The sequence below is a fragment of the Gorilla gorilla genome, chromosome 1 (genome assembly GCF_029281585.2).
Source record: "Gorilla gorilla gorilla isolate KB3781 chromosome 1, NHGRI_mGorGor1-v2.1_pri, whole genome shotgun sequence".
Taxonomy (NCBI): domain Eukaryota; kingdom Metazoa; phylum Chordata; class Mammalia; order Primates; family Hominidae; genus Gorilla; species Gorilla gorilla.
Genome location: NC_073224.2, coordinates 99,367,421 through 99,383,755, shown reverse-complemented (window position 1 = coordinate 99,383,755; position 16,335 = coordinate 99,367,421). Strand labels below are relative to the sequence as shown.

Sequence of the window (16,335 nt, the reverse complement as noted above, 5' to 3'; positions counted from 1 at the left end):
AACAGAAACAAAACATGAAGGCCTTTTAAATACAAGCACACATACACACATTTTGGATGACAGCTTTTAATTAAGCTGACTCTTAACCACTGAGCTCCTAAAAAAGTCTTTTTCCTTCCTAGAGGGCTCCCAGCAGGAATAGACCCAATATCTTCCATTTTTAAGCTTACATGGTATCAAAAGGGACAAGAGAGATACATAAATGAGTGAAGACAGATTTCAGATAAACACAAGGTTGGGTGCACTCAGGCAGAGCAGACTCAAAACCAACTTAAAACCTGATTTTAACCAAAATGCAAGGTGCGTATGAGTGAGCCCTATTGCTTCCCTAGTGGTATCAGGCAAATGGCTTAACAAGCCCAGATAGAAAAACAATAGGCTCCCAGCATACAATCCAGTTCAATCAACCTTTGAGTGCTCCTGATTTCCGTTCTTCCCCAGTAGTGAAAGGGATGTGCAATTTCATGGACAAGGTAGCCCTCAAGAGGTTCCTCGGAAAAATCTTACCTGGCAGCTGCTGGGATGCTCCTGAAGACTGTCTCTTTGCAAGCTGCTAGCCACTGAATGCAGCACCATCCCAGTGGCTACTGGCTGCCTTGCCAAGTTTTTTCCCAGACAAAACCAAGGGTTGGTCTACTTATTCTTGTGGCCCGATAATGAGATGAAGATGAATTGGGAAAGGATGGTGTTTGTTTCTGTAACTGGGTACAAGGAGAAGATCTGAAAATTATCCCCAGACCAACTCAAAATTACAGTTTTCCAGAGCTTATATACCTTCTAAGCTATATGTCTATGTGAAAGTGTGCATTCATCTAAAAACATAAGTGATTAACTTCTTCTAATCTATAACTAAAATCTGAGTGCTAAAGACCTTTCTCTGGAGACTTAGTAAATTTGCTTAATCTAAATGGGTCCAGGTGCTGGAGTTATTACCCTTGTTTTGTCACCTGCTAAATCAAGGAGGTTTGGGGAGTTCCTTGAGACCACCAATAAGCTTGTTTGTGGAGACCTGGGAAGTTTCTTCAGACCCTCAATGAAACTTGTTTAATCCTAAACAGGTTCATTAAGAATTGCTGTATTATTTTGTCATGCTTCAAGGCCCAGGAAAGGCCTAGGTAAAACACCTGGTGGGGTTTTGTTACATTGCAGCCTTTGTATAAGGGCACTGACTCTTTCAGCTTTTAATAGTTAACTTAACCACTCAGTCAGTGCTGAAATAGTTGTTATGGAGGCCTGCATTAGTGAGACCTGGCCTGCCACACACCTGGTAGTCAGGGCCCAGCTAGCCCACCCCCACCCAACTGATCTCTCTTTCCAGGGACCCCCACCACTCACTGAGGAGGAGGCTGATAAATCCCTAGAGCTGGGAAGCCAAGCAGAGGGGCCGGTCCTTAGTGCAGGGCCTTAAAGCAGGCTGCCTGCCACTTGTTCAGCGGCAGAGGAAACAGCAGAGGGGGACAAGGTAAGAAAAAAAGAAAACCTTGAGCATTGGAGTCCTTACACCTTCTTCCAGCATGAAATTAGCAGTTGTTGACAAAAAAAAAAAAAAGCCAAATTCTATTCTAAGCCAAATGTGAAGACCATGACCCATGACACAGCCTCAGGAGCTCCTGAAAACAATGCCCAAGGTATTTGGATTATAGCTTGATTTTACACACTTTAGGGGATCAGAAGTTACAGGTCGACATCAATCAATATATGTGAGGTAGACATTGGTTTGGTCCAGAAAGGTGGGACAACTCAAAGCAAGGGCTTACAGGCCATAGGTGGATTCAAAGATTTTCTGATTGACAGTTGGTTGAAAGAATTAAATTATTATCTGAAAACCTGAAAACAATAGAAAGGAGTAGATACTTTTTAAGAAAAGAAGTTGTGGAGACCAAAGTTCTTATTATATTGAGGAAGTCTCTTAGGTGGCCCCTCTTAGAGGCAATAGATGGCAAATGTTCCTGTTCAGACCTTTAAAAGGTGACAGACTCTCAGCTTATCTCATCAGGACCAGCAAAACACCTGGAAAGGGAAGGTATTCGCTACATAATGTAAATTTCCCTCACAAGGAACAGCTTTGCAGGGCCATTTCAAAAAACATAAAAGAAATGGTAAAATATTTTTATTTATTTCAAGCCCTGCTGTCATTTTCTGATGGTTTTTATTTGTACAAAGAGTCAGTTTTGTCACTGTTAAGATCTCTGTTTTAATGTTAATGCCTGTTAGTTGTGCCTGAATTCCCAAGGGAGAGAAGTACAATGAAGCATATCTGACCCCTGCTTCCTATTATGCCCTAACCTAGTTTTTCAGGGTTTTTTTTTTTTTTTTTTTTTTTGGAATCATCTTGGCTGAAAGGGATGGGGGGTCTGTTCAGTCTTTTGGGGGCTTAGAATTTTAATTTGGCTTACACAGGTTAATTCTTGTTTGACCTCTGGCTAGTAAGTTAGTTCTGTGGTGACAGCCCACCATTTTAAAGAAAGCTCTTTCTGCTTATTCCAGCACCTGCAGTACATACTTTGTAGGTAACTATAGAATAGATGTGGAAACAACGTCACTGTATGATGTTCCTGGCACTGCACTGAACAGCCCCCTCTTTCTGGGCAGCCAGGTGGTGTTCTCACACACACTTCCCCCAATTTGCCAGCTTTCCTGGTGATATAGTCCAGCTGTTTCCGCACCCAAAATCTCACCTTGAATTCTAATCGCCGTAAATCCTATAATCTCCATGTGTCAAGGGAGAAACCAGGTGGAGGTTTCTTGGGGGTGGGGTGGTTTCCCCTATGCTGTTCTCTTGATAGTGAATACGTTCTCACAAGATCTGATGGTTTTATAACTGTTTGAAGAGTTTCTCCTTCAATCCTTCTCCATCCTGCCTCCTTGTGAAGAAGGTGCCTGCTTCACCTTGCCTTTGGTCATAATTGTAAGTTTCCTGAGGCCTCCCCAGCCATGTGGAACTGTGAGTCAATTAAACATCTTTCCTCTATAAATTATCCCGTCTTGGGAAGTTCTTCATAGCAGTATGAAAATGGACCAATATACCTGGATTCACAGCTCTGCCCCAGGAAGCCCTGGTCACCAGCGTCAGCCTGTGGTCAGGCATAAAAGTCACATTCTTACAGCAAGGCTGGGCTAGGCCTCTTTTTTATTTTTTAATTTTTTTTGGCTTTCCTTTGTCTCTGTGTTACCATAAAAGGGTTCCAGATCCAGACCCCAAGAGAGGGTTCTTGGATCTCACACAAGAAAGAATTTGAGGTTAATCCATAGAGTAAAATGAAAGCATGTTCATTAAGAAAGTAAAAGAATAAAGAAGGGCTCCTCCATAGGCAGAGCAGCTACGAGTGCTGATGGTTGCCCATTTTTATAATTATATGCTAAACAAGGGTAGATTATTCATGCCTCCCATTTTTAGACCATATAAGATAACCTCCTGATGTTGCCGTGGCATTTGTAAACTATCATGGTCCTGGTGGGAGTGTAGCAGTGAGGACAAACAGAGGTCACTCTTATCATTGTCATGATTTTGATGGGTTTTAGCTGACTTCTTTACTGCAGTCTGCTTTATCAGCAAGGTCTTTATTACCTGCATCTTGTGCTGACCTCCAGTGTCATCCTGTGATTTAGAATGCCTAACCTACTGGGAACACAGCTCAGCAGGTCTTAGCCTTATTTTACCCAGCCCCTATTCAAGATGGAGTTGCTCTTGTTCAAATGCTTCTGACACCTGCCCCAATTAATGAGTTGAATTTCTTTTCTGGTTTTCCGTAAACTTCAACAGTCAGTTGCCTACGTAACAAGCTGTGGGCCAAGGAACAAAGCTCTTTGTGGGAAGTGTTAACTCCCCAATATCCCAAAGTGTCCATTGAATGCAGGCCCCAGGGAACAGCAACTCCGTGGGCATGTTTGTTAAGAGACAATGAGGGAAGGATGATATTCCAGGTACACTCAACCAAAAAAAAAGGAAGAAAGCCTCAGACATACATGGATATAGCTTCCTAAACACACTGCGTGTGTCAGTTCCAAAGAGCAAGGAGAGCACTGCCCGTGCAGAAAGCCCACCCTAGGAGAAGAGTCATGGGAAAGAGGTGAGCCTATAAAGTCCCAGGATGGAGGTTAAAGGCCCCTTTTTGCTCCCTTTTTCTTTCTTGGAACTTCAGGTGCCCACTTGGGTCTCTTCCAAGTGAATTTTGCTTTCTTTCCTGTTCTAAAGCCTTTTTCAATAAACTTCCACTCCTACTCTGAAACTTGCCTCAGTCTCCTTATGCCACTCCGTCAAATTCTTTCTCCTGAGGAGGCAAGTACTGAAGTTGCTACCACCGCTAACTCCGGGTAACTGGGATCTCTGCCACCCACTAACAGTGCTTGCTGGTAATGTTTTGGGGGAATTAAAGGAAGACAGATCTGTATCTGCAGCAGCAGAGTATGTGTGTGGTGGGGGGTAGAGGGGGATATGCCAGATAGGAGAGAAATGTCGATTAAGATGTGATAGAGTCTAGGAAGAATAGGTTTGCAGGACTTAGTGATCCTGAGAATCTAAATCTCTGGAGTTCAGAGAAGTTCTGGGAAAGGCTCTGGACATCTCTGTCACATGTGATGGGTAGTCATGTCTATTTTATTTGAAACCAAAACCAAAATGAATGCCAGAAGAGTACTGCGTTACATGAAGAATGTAATTACTGAATATTTGCTACATCTTGTGGCTTTATATGCATTACTTAGATTAATCCACAACACACATTAAATCAATTCTCAAAATAACCTTGTTGTCTGAGCATTACATGCGCCTTCCAGGTGATACAGCATCCTAGATATCCAGAGAGATTAAATAACTCACTCAAGTACACATCTATGGTAAGGGGCAGGGTCCTCACAGCTGTCAATGAAACCATCCTCACAGGGTTAATAAGAATGACATTAATCAGGTGTACTTTGGCCCACTTCCTTGTAACTGAAATTCATGTAGCTCTAGATACTGACCATTTGCATCGTCACTTTTCCTATAGATAGGATCACTGTTGTTAGAATCATAAGGCTTTCCTTTAAGAATTGCTTAAGATGTTTTCCAGATCCTGAATTCCAGCTGACACAAACCAGTTTTAGGAATCCTGCAGAGACATTAATTGGCATGAGAATGCAGTTTTTTCATTTCCCCATCCCACGATTTTATCTTGCATTCTTAGAGCAATCAATGATCTTCATGCCATGGCCCATTCCAATCCCCTTAAAATTCCTATTCCCGAACTCCTCAGGGAAGTGTATTTGAGGTTTGCTCCTATCTCCTCATTCAGCAGCCTTATAGTTAAAACTCTTGGCCAGGTGCAGTGGCTCACGCCTGTAATCCTAGCACTTCGGGAGGCTGAGGTGGGCGGATCATGAGGCCGGGAGATCAAGACCATCCTGGCTAACACAGTGAAACCCCGTCTCTACTAAAAATACAAAAAATTTTGGTTTATAGTGGCAAACTGCACATACTGTTCTACATTCATGCCATCCAGCATGGCACCCACTATAGACACCACTGAGCTGATTTGTTTTTACCTTCTTCAACAAAAGTGGCACCCTCCCAAAAGGGAATGCACCTTCTCATCTTGAAACCATTAAGCAAGCCATTCATTAAGCAAGCAGATCTTTACTTTTTTTTTTTTCTTTTCTTGAGACAGAGTCTCACTTTGTCACTCAGGCTGGAGTATAGTGGCTCGATCTCAGCTCACTGCAACCTCTGCCTCCTGGACTCAAGCTGTCCTTCCATCTCAGCCTCCTGCATAGCTGGGACTACAGGTATGAACTACTATGCTCAGATAATTTTTATATTTTTGTGTAGAGATGGGATTTTATCAAATTTCCCAGGCTGGTCTCAAACTCCTGGGCTCAAGCAATCTGCTCTCCTGAGCCTCCCAAAGTGCTGGCATTTGAGTTGTGAGCCACCATGCCTGGATTTTAATCAGATCTTTATTGAATGATAAAAGTGTTCATTGAATGCAGGCCCCAGGGAACAGCAACTTCCTGGGCATGTAGATTCTAGCAGCTCCTCAAGGGTTTCCAAATGTGGCTCCTGTGGAAAAGAACCTACCTGCACATGAGTACTCATGATGTTACAGTAGGCAGTCAGGCAGACAGGAGCAGGGCAGAGAGGATTCTGCTAACCAGGAATGTTAGGTGACCATCATGTGACGGTGAGGCAGCTGTTACATTGACTCTCTAAAATAATAATTGGTCACAACTGGCACCAGAGAAAGGCAGTATCCCAACAGATAGGACAAGCCTATAATTGGTGATAAGCAGCTTCCCGTTAAGATCACAGGAGTTGGGTGAGTTGGCTCAAGCATATGCAGTAAGAGGCAAAATGGTGGAATTTGGCTGGTATATGACCTTCTAGGAACATTCAACCTGGAAGGGAAGAATGCCTCAAGTGAGCATGTGTACACCTCCAGTAAACACAGTGTGCATGCGACCCCTCCCAAGTGCTGACAGGCTAGTGGGCATGTAGAGAGCCCACCCCAAGAGAAGAATCAGGGGAGAAGGAACACAAGACCCCAGAAGCAAGCCAACATATAAAACTCCAAGTCAGAGGTCAAACTGGGCACTTGGATCTCTCAAGTCACCTGCTTGGACCCTTTCCAAAGGTACTTTACTTTCTTTCATTCTGCTCTAAAGTTTTTAACAAATTTTTCCTCCTGCTCTAAAACTTGCCTTGGTCACACACTCTGCCTTATGCCCTGTGGTCAGATTCTTTCTTCTGAGGAGGCAAGAACTGAGGTTGCTGCACACCTGTACAGATTTGCCACTGCTAACAAACAGAGCTTAATCTCCAGTCCCTCTCTTCTCCCCAGAGGTTGGCATAGGGGTAGAGTTAAAATTGCCAACCCTCTAATCACATGCATGGTTTCTCAAGCAACCAGTCACTATCCTGAAGTTCTGTAGGGACCCGCCAAGAGTCAACGCATTAGTGTACACTCAGATACGGTCAAAAGGGGTTCGTGTGAATAATAAAGACATTCCTATTCCTCAGAAAATTCTGAGGGTTTGGAAGCTCCTGGCAAATTATAAACCTGGGGTTGATCCAAGTGTCCATCTCTGCACAACACTCAAGCTGCCTGACACAATCATCAACATCTCAGGTGACACCATTATAAATTCACGCAGCCTAGTCTCAAGCAAACTTTAACACCACTCAGCAATTTTATGTGCATGACAGCTATTGAAAGATAATATAAATTAATAATAGTGCTTATTGAATGCTCCGTATGTGCCAGACTCTTCTAAGCATTCTGCAGGTTTTAACTCATTTAATCCTCATAAACACTCTATAAAATAGGTATCATTATCCCCAGTTAGAAAATAGAAACAAGGGACATAAGAACACTAAGTCATTTGTTCAAGTTCACACAGCTGGGAAATATCAGAACCAGGATTTAAATCCAGGTAGTTTGAATCCAGAACCCACATTTTCATCATTCTGCTGAATCCTTCTCACATTCTCCCAAACCTCTCCATATTTTTAGCAAAACATTAAACATTAAACCACCTTTGCAAAAAATTGTATCACTGGGAAAATCATAACAGTAAGGTGAACTAACTTTCCCCTCTACTCTCCTGCAAAACTTGCCTTTCCCTTAACTATTGAAGACATTTTGGCTACAGTCAGGGGTTTCCAATCTTTTGGCTTCCCTTGGCCACATTGGAAGAATTATCCTGGGCCATACACAAGATACACTAACACTAACAATAGCTGAGGAGCTAAAAATAAATACTCATAACATTTTAAGAAAGTTTATAAAATTGTGTTGGGCTGTATTCAATGTGGCTTGTGGGCCACAGGTTAGACAAGCTTGGAATGATAATAGGCCTTGCCCAACACTCAACTTAACTGCTATTGTAAAGCTAATGGGATGCCATGAGGCTGAGGGGAGGAGAGGACCTTGAGTCCTGCTAAGGTGCAGACATAAATGACTCCAGAGGTTATAAGATATGCAGCTTTTCCAATTATTCCTGCAAATAACACCAGTACTGTAGATTGATCTTTTGAGATATCTTTCCAGGTTTTTTGCATGTCTGACACCCATGGTTCCATCTGGACCACCAATCCTGCTCCTGTAGCCCCACCCATAAGCAATTCAGCCCTCAGGAGGACAGTTTTGACCCCCTATGATTTCATCTTTGTCCCAACCAATCAGCAGCAAGCACCTATTACCCTACTCCTTTACCCAAACTGCCTTTGAAAATCCCCTAACTTTTGAGCTTTGAACAAGATGATTTGAGTACAAACTCCATCTCTCACATGGCATGGCTGGCCTTGTGTCTATTAAACTTTTTTTATTTACTACAATGCTGTGGTCTATCTTTATGCAGTGGGCAGGAAATACCCCTTAGGGGGTTGCAGCATCTCCATAACCTCACTCCCCAAATATCATCCTTTTTCTTCATCTTCCATGTCACAGCAATGCCTCTACACTTGCTCCAAGACACTTACTCCTTGGCCTTCCTCCACCAGCACTGCTCAGAATGCCACCAGGCAACCAGCAACCACCCAACATTTGGCACTGTTGACCCCTTTCTTTTTCTTCTTCTTGAGAACTCTTTCTCGGTTTCCCTGACATCACTCTCTGCTGGATCCCCTTCCTCCTGCTGTTCTCCTCAGGCTCTTCTGCTGCCTCCTCTTTCTCCACCTTCACCCTTCCCCTGAAGGTGCTTCTGAGGATCTTGTCATAAGCCCATTTCTTTCTCTGTCAGACAGAGGGCCTTGTTCTGCCATTCAGGCTGAAGTGCAGTGGTGTGATCATAGCTTACTGCAGTCTCAAACTCCCAGGCTCAAGCAATCCTCCTGCCTCAGCCTCCTGAGTTGCCGGGACTATAGGTGTGTGCCACCAAGCTTGGACCATTTTTTAATTTTTAATTTTATGGAGACATGGTCTTGCTATGTTGCCCAGGCTGGTCTCAAACTCCTGGGCTCAAATAATCCTCCTACATCAGTGTCCCAAAGTGCTGTGATTGCAGTTGTGAGCTGTGCCCAGCCTTTATGTTCTTACTAGGACATCTACTTTCCTGGCTTCAATAATCATTCCCATGCTGCTAATGCCCAAGTCTGTGTCTCCACCCATCACCCTCTGCTTAGCATCAGACCCTGCATTTAGCTCTCTACTAGATGTCTCCACTGGCACCTCAAACTCAATGTGTCCAATGTTACATTTTTCTTCATCTTCTAGTCTATTTCTGTGATTCCATTTTAAGGCAATGGCCCTGTATTACTCAAGATTTTCTAGAGGGACAGAAGTAATAAAATAGATAGACAGATAAAGGGGGGGTCTATTCCAGAGTATTAACTCACATGATCACAAGGTCCCACAATAGGCCGTCTGCAAACTGAGGAGCAATGAAGCCAGTCCGAGTCCCAAAGCTGAAGAACTTGGAGTCTGATGTTCGAGGGCAGGAAGTATCCAGCATGGGAGAAAGATGTAGGCTGGGAGGGTAAGAAAGTCTAGCCTTTTCACGTTCTTCCTGCTTTTATTCTGGCTGCATTGGCAACTGATTAGATTGTGCCACACATATTAAGGGTGAGTCTGCCTTTCCCAGCCCACTGACTCAAATGTTAGTCTCCTTTGGCAACACCCTTGCAGACACACCCAGGATCAATACTTTACCTCCTCCAATCCAACCAACTTGACACTTAGTATTAACCATCCCAAGTCTACCCTTTGTCAACCTGAACCCATACACATCTCCTGACATCATACATAATCTTCAAACAGAGACAATAAGTTCAAAATTACGCCTTACATGTACAACTATGCTTCGTAAACCAGAAATGCACCAATCCCCAACCAAAATGCTATTACAGGAAGTTAACACTTAAAATGCTGACATGAAATTTATAAATTTTATGTCACATGATAAAAAGGAAAGGAAATAAAATGAAGATATTTTCTTAGTACAAGCGTGTACATGCACAAACATGTTTTTAATAAAAGAAGGAGGAAATACTCATGACAATTACAGCCCTCATTTCTGCAACTAGTCATGTGGTCACAGCTGATATTGATGACTACCTTTTTCTACCATCTATTCTGTATTCCCTTTGTCTTCAGCCTGCACCTCAGCAGGTCGTGGTTTTGTTTTTTTGGGTGTTTGTTTGCTTGGGTGTTGTTTGGGTGTTGTTGTTTTTGATGGAGTGAACCAAATCTTCATTCCCAAAGGGTCTGGACCATTTGTAGTCCTGCCTGGATTGGGCTGTTGTAGTTTCCCATTGACCTTAATCACAGGGCATGGTAATACTAAGAGACACCCCAAGGGATCTCCTGTATTCCATGCATACTCTTTCTTACCTCCATTGTGGAGTAGTAGACTGATTTCATCTTGATAGTCTGGTCAATCACTCCGGCCAACACTATAACTCCCTTCTTAGCCTGTCGACTTAAAGGTAAGAGGAGCCTAAAGTGTCCAGGTGGCAATCTTCCAGTTTAATGGAATCGTTGTTGTGTCTCCTGGTGGCACCATTCCTCCCTCCTGGCCAGCAGAAAGTACTGTCATGGGAATGGGAAGCAAAAATTTTGCTAGTGGGTCACTAGGGGTGATGGTGAATGGTGCCACTTCCACTTCCACCCCTTCATTCCTGGACCCGTGAATCCTGGCTATGGGAGAAACAATACCATATATTGGATGCTAACTCAGAACATACACACCCTCCTGGAGAACTTTGCTCCGGCCCTGCAAAGTATTGTCCCCCAGTTGGCATTGTAATTGTGACTTCAAAAGGCCATTCCACCGTTCTATTAATCCAGCTGCTTCAGGATGATAAGAAACATGGCAGGACCAGTGAATTCCATGAGCATGAGCCCACTGCTGCACTTCTTTAGCTGTAAAATAAGTGCCGCAGAGGCAATGCTGTGTGGAATACCGTGATGATGGATAAGGCGTTCCGTGAGTCCATGGATGGCAGTCTTGGGAGAAGCATTGCATGCAGGATAGGCAAACACATATACAGAATAAGTGCCTATTCCAGTGAAAACAAACCTTTACCCTTTCCATGATGGAAGAGGTCCAATATAATCAACCTTCCACCAGGTAGCTAGCTGATCACCCTGAGTAATGGTGCCATATGGAGGGCTCCGTGTTGGTCTCCGATGTTGGTAAATTGGGTACTCAGCAGAGGCTGTAGCCAGGTAAGCCTTGGTGAATGGAAGTCCATCTTGCTGAGCCCATGCATGACCTCCATCCCTGCCACCATGATCACTTTGTTCATGGGCCCATTGGATGATGACAGAGGTGGCTGGGGCTTTCCCTGAGTGGTGTCCATAGAACAAGTCATTCTATCCACTTGATTATTACAATCCTCCTCTGCTTAGGTCACCCTTTGGTGAACACTCACATGGAATGCAAATATCTTCAAGTTTTTGACCACCCAGAGAGGTCCATCCATATACCCTTTCCCCACATTTCTTTGTCACCAATTTTCCAATCATGCTTCTTCCAACTCTCTAACCATCCAGCCAAACCATTGGCTACAGCCCATGCACATCTGGCCATTTCTCCTTCCACGCAGAGTACACTGCTTGAAGTTTTGCCCACTGGAAAGATTTCCCTTCACCACTGTCTTTCAGGGATGTCCTAGAAAGCGGGGGCTGTAGTGCTGCAGCTGTCCACTTTCGGGTGGTGCCTGCATATTGTGCAGAACCATCTGTAAATCAGGCCCTAGTCTTCTCTTTCTCTGTCAATTGATCATAGGGAACTCCCCTTGAGGCCATTGGTGCAGGCTGGAGGAGAGAAGACAGGGTGGCAGGAGTGACCATGGCATTTGAGCCACTTCCTTATGTAACTTACTTGTGCCTTCAGGACCTCCTTCAGCCCAGTCACGTATATACCACTTCCATTTGATGATGGAATGCTGCTGTGCATGACCCACTTTATGGCTACATGTCTCAGAAAGCACCCAGTTCAAGATAGGTGGTTCAGGTAGCATGATGACTTGATGACCCCTAGTCAAATGTTTAGTTTCCATCAAAGCCCAGCAACAGACCAAGAGCTGTCTCTCAAAAGGAGAGTAGTCATCTGCCGAAGATGGCAAGGCCTTACCTCAAAATCCTAGAGGCCTCTGCTGTGATTCACCTTCGGGGATCCTGCCAGAGACTCCAAACAGTATCCCTATCTGCCATGGACACCTCAAGCACCATTGGATCTTGTGGGTCATATGGTCCAAGGGGCAGAGCAGCTTGCACAGCCACCTGGACCTGTTGCAGAGCCTTCTACTGTTCTGGATCCCACTCAAAACTGGCAGCCTTTCGGGTCACTCAATAAATGAGCCAGAATAACACACTCAAATGAGGAATGTGTTGCCTCCAAAATCCAAATAGGCCCACTAGGCATTGTGCCTCCTTCTTGGTTGCAGGAGGGGCTGAATGCAGCAACTTATCCTTCACCTTAGAAGAAATATCTCAACAGGCCCCACACAACTGGACCCCTAGAAATTTTACTGAGGTAGAGGGTTCCTGAATTTTAGTTGAATTTATTTTCCATCCTCTGGCATGCAAATATCTCACCAATAAGTCCAGTGTATTTGCTACTTTTTGCTCACTGGATCCAACCAGCATAATGCCATGAATGTAATGCACCAATGTGATATCTTACAGAAGCAAAAAGCAATCAAGCTCTCTCCGAATAAGTTTATGACACAAAGCTGGAGAGTTGATATACCCCTGAAGTAGGACAGTAAAGGTATATTGCTGGCCTTGCCGGCTGAAGGCAAATTGTGTCTGGTGGCCCTTATGGACAGGAATGGAGAAAAAGGCATTTGCCAAGTCAATAGCTGCATACCAGGTACCAGGAGATGATGTGTTAATTTGCTCAAGCACTGAAACCACATGTGGTACAGTAGCTGCAATTGGAGTCACCACTTAGTTAAGCTTACAGTAATCCACTGTCATTCTTCAAGATCCATCTGTCTTCTGCACAGGCCAAATAGGAGAATTGAACAGGGTTGTGGTGGGAATCACCACCTCTGTGTCTTTCAAGTCCTTGATGGTGGCACTAATCTCCACAATCCCTGCAGGGATGTAATATTGTTTTCGATTTACTATTTTTCTAGGTAGAGCTAGCTCTAATGGTTTCCATTTGGCTTTTCCCACCATAATAGCCCTCACCCTACCAATCCAGGAGCCAATGTGGGGGTTCTGCCAGCTGCTAAGTTTGTCTATGCCAATTATGCATTCTGGCACTAGGGAAATGACCACAGGATGATTTCAGGGACCCACTGGACCCACTGTAAGTCAGACCTAAGCTAAAACTCTATTAATTACCTGATCTCCATAAGCCCCTACTTTAACTGGAGGACCACAGTGATGTTTTGGGTCCCCTAGAATCAACATCAGCTAAGAGCAAATGTCCAGTAGTCCCCCAAATGTCTGATTATTTCCCTTTACCCAATGCACAGTTACCCTGGTAAAAGGCTGGAGGTCTCCTTGGGGAAAGATGGGAGAAAGATTAACAGCATAAATTGTCAGTAGTGTAGTGGAGTTCTTCCTCAAGGGGACCCAACCTCCCCTTTATTCAAGGGGTTCTGTGTCTGTAAACTGTCTCAAGTCTGAAAATTCAGCGTGCTGTGATTCTGTTTTTATAATTCAAATTAGTCTTTTGTCCACTCGACCTTGAAGTTCTCTGCTTATATAAATTAGATAGGAATGCAGTAGGCTTCCTATCAATTTCACTTCTAGGAACACCATAATTAATTAGCCAATGCCAGAGCTCTACAAGTCAGACTATTCTTATTGCTGTTTTTCCTCTGGTCTCCATTACAGTAGCTATGACCCCTACCCCCTTGTCTTTGATGCTTGATTGACACCACTTGGCCCCTGCCACCTCAGGGTCCAATTATTCCCATTGTATTTAAATTTTGTAGTTTAGTGACTGTGGTTCCTACTGTTAGATCTGGCATACAGAGAAGAGCAATTACAGGGCTCTTCAAAGGTGCAGGTGCTGCCCTCAAAAATCTATTTTGCAAAGCACTGGCCAAGGGTCTATCTTCTGGATCCTCCCAGCTGGGATGAATAGGTCTAAAGTGACTAATGTACTTCAGCATCCCAATCTCCCTAAGCCTTTGGATTCCTTCCTGTACATCAAATCAAGGGAGATCAGACATTTCCAGCTCCCTCACAGTGGGCCATATTTTAATCCATAGTTCAGAAAACCAAGCAAATAAACTATTAGAACCTTTTTTAACTCCCTGAGTTACAACATGAATGCAGAATCTCTACTTAGCGGGCCCAAATCAATCATTCAGCCTGATCCAACTCTATGTTCCTTCCAGCATTATTCCATATCCTTAATATCCATTCCCATACCTGTTCTCCAGATTTCTGCTTATATAAATTAGAAAACTCAAGCAGTTCTTTTTGAATGTAGTGCACCTCCTTATGGATCACACTCTGAACCTCACCTCTAGGGGCCTGCCAGGGCTTTAGTCTAGTTATAGGTCTAGAAGCAAACAGGGGTGTTGGGGGTGGCTTCTGAAGAGAATCAACATTATCTTGCCTGGCAACTGCCTCAGGGGAGACCATCACTGTTGTCTCAGGCAGTTCAGGGTTTATCTCCTCAGACAAAGGTGGAAAGGCTGATGGCAGCATGGATTTGAGAGGAAATGTTGCCACTAATGGGGATGGGAAGCTGTTTCTTCTGGCAAAAAAAGGTTCATCACAGTTTACAAGCTCAGTGTCCCCAGCTTCATCAGGGTCCTCCCACGTATCCCCATTCCAAGTTGCAGGGTCGCATTCTTTTCCAAACAGTGCCTTCATTTTAACAGTAGACAACTGGTAAGGCTGTGCATGCACCTTTCATTGCAGGCCAGCCACTCGTATGATAAGAGCTTGTGTCTGTTTTTCTACAATTTCAGCTCTTTCTCTACAGGAGATAAGACTCTCACACAGGGCAATCTTAGCAGATTTGAGGCTCAGTACCTGCTCTTTAAGCTGGGAGTCAGAATCCCTGAGTTCATCATTTTCTTTCATCACTTTGTCCCGTGAACTTAGGAGCAACCAACCAACTTCATTTTGTTCCTTGGTTCTCCACATATAGTCAAAGGTATCGTGTATAGAGTCACTAAACTCCTTGCCTCGCACAAGCACGAATCAGGAGTGTTGAATGCATTTATTTTGCATAACTCTCCAAACAGTTTATGCAAAGAGCTATCAGTGTTCTTCATACTGTTGAAAATAGAGTCCTTAGCACTTTGGAGTCTAATTATAGTAAGCAACCAATTCCAGAAACCCCCAAAACCAATGAAAGGACTCCATCCTTAATATTCTGTTCCTCTAGAACCACTCCTGGTACCAAAATATGTATTAGGATTCTCTAGAGGGAAAGAACTAATAGAAGATATATGTGAGTTTATTAAGGTATATTAACTCACAGGATCAAAAGATCCCACAATAGGCCATCTGCAAGCTGAGGAGCAATTAAGCCAGTCCAAGTCCCAAAGCTGAAGAACTTGGAGTCTGATGTTTGAGGGCAGGAAGCACCCAGCATGGAGGAAAGATGTAGTCTGGGAGGCTAAGAAAGTCTAGTCATTTCACATTCTTCTGCCTGCTTTTATTCTGGCAGTGCTGGCAGCTGATTAGATGGTGCCCACCTATATTAAAGGTGGGTCTCCCTTTCCCAGCCCACTGACTCAAATGCTAATCTCCTTTGGCAATACTCTCACAGACACACCCAGGATCAATACTTTGCATCCTTCAATCCAATCAAGTTGACACTCTGTATTAACCATCACAGGCCCCATCCAGAAACCTGGGCCTTATCCTTGGCTCTTTCCTCTACCAACCCCCTGGGGCAGTTGATCACACCTGCGATGTGTCAGATCCATTGCTAAGCACCTCATATGCAATGATTTTATTTTAGTGTCACAATCTTAAGGGGGAAGAAAGAAAGAGTGAAACTATGGCTGATTCTAGCTATAGCACTTATTGGTGAGGAAATTTAAGCAGAGCTCTCTAAGCCTCAGCTTTCCTCCCATTTTGTGCCATCTGGAGCAGGTTCCCCTATCCTCATCCCTCTCCCTGTCCCCAGTTCATGAGAGATGCTTCTTTTATGTTCTCCACTCCCTTTCCTCACACTATATTGCAATGTGCCATGTTCTCATTTTGCATCCTATGGATGTGGCACAAAAAAAGATAGATTATTCTTCTCCCATGGAAAATAAAAGCAGAAGCAATTATGATGTATACTATCTGGTAACAAACGTGTGCTTTATTTCTTGGGAAACTTTGGAGTAGTTTCAAGTGGTTTACTTGAGCTTAAAAAAATTACTGAAATGTACGTTTTTTGTTTTCACTTTTTTCACTTTGTGTTCCCCTCCATCTCTGGCTCTCC

The 16,335-nt window shown here is 43.8% G+C and overlaps 1 long non-coding RNA gene across 1 annotated transcript in view; it reads right to left on the bottom strand.

The window, feature by feature from the left end:
- Nucleotides 1–648: 648 nt before the first annotated feature.
- LOC129526845 (uncharacterized) overlaps nt 649–16,335 on the bottom strand; it is a 34,801-nt gene continuing 19,114 nt past the window's right edge. The window contains exon 3 of the long non-coding RNA XR_008671601.2: nt 649–701. This is a non-coding gene — a long non-coding RNA (uncharacterized lncRNA). The remainder of the gene's footprint in view (nt 702–16,335) is intronic.